Source organism: Octopus bimaculoides, chromosome 29 (genome assembly GCF_046866305.1).
Source record: "Octopus bimaculoides isolate indiv1 chromosome 29, ASM4686630v1, whole genome shotgun sequence".
Lineage (NCBI taxonomy): Eukaryota > Metazoa > Mollusca > Cephalopoda > Octopoda > Octopodidae > Octopus > Octopus bimaculoides.
In genome coordinates this window covers 17,552,411-17,558,410 of record NC_142956.1, presented here as the reverse complement: position 1 = coordinate 17,558,410, position 6,000 = coordinate 17,552,411, and positions in this window count along the sequence as shown.

Below are 6,000 nucleotides of genomic sequence, written 5' to 3'. Positions count from 1 at the left end.
TTGCCTCGAGTTCTGCTGTCCGCTTAACACTGTGTGGTGACCACAAGTGAGAGCAATAGTCTAGGCGGCTCAGAACAAATGTCTTCCACAGAGTCAACATGACTTTTTGATCCCTTGTACGGATGGCAGCTATCACATCTTCCTCTTCAATGTCGATGTAGGTAATGGATGCAGTCTTTTTCTGCTGAGTGCTATTGTCAAAGAAATCAGCTGGGTTCTTTATCTGCATGTGACTCAGAGGAGAAGTGAAGACACTCTTGAATTGTGTACTGAGCACTTCACTTATCCATGTGGGATCTGCAGTCAGTGAGCCATTAGGCAGGAATAGGGGTCCTATCTTATATTGTACCGTAGCAGTCTCCTTTGCAAATCTATAGAAAGCCTTGGGGTTTGTTTTTATGCTTTCTACTGCTCTCTTCTCCTTCTCTGCTCTCTCCTTTTCATGGAAGAATTTAATTTTGTTTTCTATTTCTAATAGTGTTAGTTTTAATTTAGCCCTTTTCCTATCCTCCAGTTCTCTATTTAACTGGTTTGAGACCTTTGTTCTGTGTCTCATAAGGATTTTCCTGTCTCTAGGAATTCTATTGGCATGTTTGCTGGTCTTTCTATATGGCACGTATTTGGTGCATATGTCTTGTATGGTTGACATAAAATGACTTAGTTTGAGGTCATTGTCTTGTATAGAAAGGCTGTCATGCCAGTTTTGATTTTGAATCTCTCTGCGAATTGACTTCCAGTCCGCCCTGTGGAAATTCAGGTTGGATATTGCTTGAGTCCTCCTGGTGGGGTGGGTGTCAGTGGGTTGTCTAGGACCATACATAGTTAATTCTATAATGTTATGATCTGAGAGAGATGTGGGCGTTATTTTCACATTATGGATTAGGCTCACATTGCTTGTGAAGCAGAGATCTAAAATATTGCTTACCCTGGTTGGTTGGAGTATCACTTGTTCCATGAACAGCATGCTGGATAGTTCTAGCAATGATTTTGCCTGGCTTTGTTCATGCAGTGACATCCCAGAGAGGATGTGACCTTCAGGCCATTTAACATTTGGGAGGTTAAAGTCGCCTAGGAAAAGTATATTGATGTGTTGGTCCAGATTTGTCAGGACCTCTTCTATGCGTCTGAGGCTGTCCTCAAATTTACCTTCCTGCTTTGCGGTATTTGGTAGACGGTATGTTGAGCATACAACTACATCAATTTGTTTTATGTGTACTATTAAAGTATCACATACAGAGTTTGAGTGTGATAGTAGTAGTAGGGGTGTGACATCTTCTCGGATGTACATTGCAACTCCCCCATGACTTCTATCCCTTCTGTCTGTTCGGAGTACGGCATACTCTGGTATATTTATCTCCGCATCTGCTATATTAGGTGTTAGATGCGTTTCGGTAAGCACCATGCATATTGCTTGATTGCATGTTACTAGGTCTTTCAAGTATAGGAACTTGTCTTTGCCACCTGTTCGTAATAGGCCCCGGATATTCAGTAGGAATATGGGTGTGATATCTGTGCAGGGGTTCCTGGTGTTAGCGGTGGCCATCTCTGATCCATCATCTGTGGTGGTCTTGGACAATGGTTCGTGTGGCGTTGACTCTGTACCCTCTGCATCCACGTTAACTGTTGTACCATTTTCTGGGCCACGCTTAAAAAAGCTTGCTGCTCAGCTACTGCAGTTCGTACAGCCTCTGCATATAGCCTTTTTTTGGGAGCAGAAGGAATATACGGACTTCTCTCTTTGTGAGTCCTGTTGGTATTCGGTGGATTATGTGTACGTAGATTTAAGCTTTCTGGTCTCCCTTTTCTGCGCTCCCGCTTATTTTGTTGTAAGTGGTTATCTACCTTGTTTAGCTGGTGGTGTTTGGGATGGGCAAATTTGCAGTTTCGTCCCTTTTCCCCGTGCCAGCAGGTACCATTTAGGTAGAATTTACAGATCTGTTTCTTTTTCTTTTTCTCTGTGTGACGTGTTTGGGCTTGAAGCCTGTTTGTGTTTACTATCTTCTTGTCTGTTCTCCTGTCTTTGTCGTTTGTGGTGCAGCGTTGACTGTATTCACCATGGTCATTGCATCCCTCATCAGTGGCTACAGCACTGGTGGCATCTGCCTTGTCTTGGTGATCCGTTTGGTCCTCCTGAGCCTGAGCACAGTGTGCAGGGTCTTCACTGTCCATTTTTGTGTCCGTGTCTCTCATAATGCCTTCTAGGAGGTCAAGGTGCGGTTTCACGAGCTCGTAGGAGCGAATGAGCTCCAGTTTCTTTCGATCAATTTGAGCCATTGACCTGTGGAAATTGTACCTATCCAGGCTTTCGGCTATTAGATCATTTGCTGGTGATCTTTTGGCCAGGTTCCATGCGTGTACAAGAAGACAAACTTCTTCCAGCTGCCAGTTTCGGCGCATCTTCATCTTCTTGTTGGCCTCAACTTGGCGCTGTACAAAGTCTCGTCCTCTGGTATCCATGGTGCACGATATTTGAGAGAGAGAGGTTATCTTAAAGAATATAGAAATAGTACTAGAAAGAAAGAAGAGTATAAAGAGGGGAGGGAGAAGGGAGAATACGAAGTAGAGCGAGTAGAGAGTGCGTACAGAGTACGAGATAGATAGATAGAGAGAGAGAGAGAGAGGATGTGATAGGAATAGAGATGTATGTGAGAGAGAGAGAGAGAGAGAGAGAGAGAGAAGATAACTCAAGAGAGAGAGAGAAGATAACTCAAGAGAGAAACAAACAAAACGAGGCAAGACAAAATGAAAATGAAAATATATACATATATATATATACATACATATATATATATATATGTGTATATATATATATATATGTATGTATGTATATATGAGGGAGAGAAGATAACTCGAGAGAGAGAAACAAACAAGACAAAATGAAAAATGAAAAACGAGAAATATATATATCATGGAGAACAGAGAGAGAGGGTGAGAAACAGAGAGAGAAAGAGAGAAAAAGTGAGGGAGAGAAGATGGGATAAGAGTAGAATAGAGATTTTGATTAAGAGTGTTAAAACGAGGTGACTATAAGGGAAATTGAGTGAAAACTTTTAATACTTTAAATAAACTAAGAACGATTTTATCGTAAATAAACAAAAACAAAACTATTCTGTGAGACAAATATTACAGTATGTTAACAAACAAGTGAAATAAATTATTTTGTCGTAAATTGTTTTTGGAAAGAGAATAGAATATTGAATAAAACTTAGAAATAAAGAATAAAACTTAGCTCAGATTTCTATCTTTATAACCTCTCACCACGTGCGTGGTTTCTTCGAAGATGGTTGTTCGCTTTGGTTCACTCACATTAATGTGCGTTGTATATATACTATTTACTTTCTTTTTGAACGGTTATAATGCAGGACCGTCGTTAAACAAACAGGTACCGAGTTTTGTGTCGGTTTCAGCGAATATTTATCTTCGATATGGAAAGATACCTGTTGGTTGCTTCGAGAGACAGGGAAAAACACGTCTTAACACTACGAAACCGGAAGTATATATATATATATATATATATATATATATATAGATAGATAGATAGATAGATAGATAGATATCTTTTTATTATAGCCACACAGGGCTAAATACAGAAAATGGACAAATTACAAAGTAGAGCTTTTCTGGGGTGGGGGGGGGATAATTTCGATCAAAAGGGATCGCGGGAAGAAGAAAAAAAAACGTGGAGGGGGGGGGCGATCAATAGGGATCGTGTATCACAGTCGATGTAAAAAACGGGGAACAGATTAGGTTTATCCGTGGAGAGAAAAGCCTACGGAAAAGACCACGGTCACTTCAGGCTTTTTTTTTTTAAAGGTACATGAAAGTAAGTACCTTCTCTCTTTTTGTCTCTTTTTGTTACAAGTCTATGCTTAAAATGGTGTCGTCTTTCATTCTTACCATTCTTGCCACATTTACCCATTTTTTATTGAAACTTTCATTCGACAACACTTTCCTCTCTATCCTCATCCTCCCTTTCAAGTGGTACTTGAAAAAGTTGACGAGGGACTGACCAGAGAGGAAAGTGTTTGTTTGTAGACCTTTCAAACGCGTCCACCACACGCATTCTTTTGCCATAGCTATCAGTGTTACAAAAACCCTTTTTTCTTCCCGTTTAAAGGAAGGTGGCGGAACAATATTCACGATAGACTCGGCTGCTAAGTGGGCTCGCCCACACGCGACAACAGCCGTTCGACGAAGGTCCACAGCTCTGAAATATCTGGATACTGCACGAGTGCGTGCAGAACGGTTTCGTCGCTCTGACCGCATCTCGGGCAGGTCGGTCCGGTGGTTTTCGAACCGTGTCTGTAGATCTTCTCTCGAACTGGTAGTGCGTCTCGATAGCATTGACAAGCCAGGGATCTCTGGAAATTATCCATAGGCCCAGGCCCGAACGTCGTCTTGAAAAGGCGGGTTAGGAATTTCTCGTCGACACCCAGGTTTGCCCCGAGAATGTCGTCAGACCTCCCCTCCACTAGGCCTCTATAGAACGCATTGGTCGTTTGGAAGTTGCACAAGTTTGATCCCGGACGGCAGAGCTGTTGTAGAATTTGGCGACACTCGCGGTGCCAATCGCCCAGTTTCGGTCTCTTCCTGATCCATGTTTGCAGTTCGGTGAGTGAGACGAGCTGCAGGAAGGTGTGCCTCACAAACGGCGCCCACACCTGTTCACCGTTGTCAATGAAGTTCCAGAGATGCCGCAGTCTCAGCGCATCATTAACCACGGCATCCCCAGTCCTCCACGTAACGGTTGTTGACAGCAAATGGATCGCCTCACCATCGGAACGCCACCCTTCCACAGAAAGCGGAAAAGTATGTGTTCTAGTTTCGTGATTGTGGCATCGGGACAAGGCACGACGGTCAGGCGGTAATCGATGACTGATGCGATATACACATTAGCCACCTCCGCCCGGCCTTTTAGAGATAACTTTCTCTCAGCCCATGTTTGGCTGAGTTTGATCACTCTACTGGTGATCTCATCCCAGTTCTTATCCATTTGGAGGTCTGGACTGAACCAGACCCCAAGCAGTTTAACCGGTCCGTCCGTCCAGCGTCCCACTACAGAGTCACTGTTGGACGGTATGGGCTTGCTTCTCCAGGTGCCGAGTAACAAACCCACTGACTTTTCCGGGTTAATTTTTGCTCCTGTCACCGTTTCGTATTCTTTAAGTGTCTCGCCTAGCATCTCGACGTGCTTTTCGCTCGACACTATGACGGTGACATCGTCCGCATATGCAGACACGCTCGTCCCGCAACTCAGCTCTCGTGGGATACCCCTCAGTGTCGCCAGCTTCCGCAGTAGTGGTTCGAGCGTCAATACATACAGAAGCGCCGACAGGGGACATCCCTGACGGACCGAACGCGTGATGTTGAACGGTTTTGACAGGTGACCGTTTACCAGAATTACCGATCGGATGCCGCTATACAAGGCAGCGATCCAACCGCGGAAGACGGGACCAAAGCCAGCTGCCCTGAGGACGGCCGCCAGGTATCGATGGTCGACCCTATCGAAGGCTTTAGATTGATCTAAATTGATCAGCGCCCCACCCATGCCAGGATACTTAACTACCCTGTCCATGATGTAGCACATGAGGTGGAGGTTGTCATGGATACTTCTGCCCGGCACAGCACATGTTTGCGCCCTGTCGACCAGTTTATCGATGACAAGCGCCAACCTCTCGGCTATTACTTTGGCCAAAATTTTCAAATCTGCATTGAGCAGAGTGATGGGCCTGAAATTATCTATAAAATTCCCCTTGTTTGGGTCTTTCTTCAGCAATGTCACTGCACCTCGGCTCACGAAACCGGGAATTCTCCCGTTTTGTTGCCAGTTGCAGTAGACTGATGCCAAGAGGTTGCCAAACAAGTCTGGCATTTGACAATACAGCTCGTAAGGTAGACCATCCAATCCAGGCGACTTATCCCTCGCGCAGCCCGCCATAGCATCCCTTACTTCAGCAGCTGTGATGGGACCCTCACAACACTCTGCCTCTCCCGCCGAGA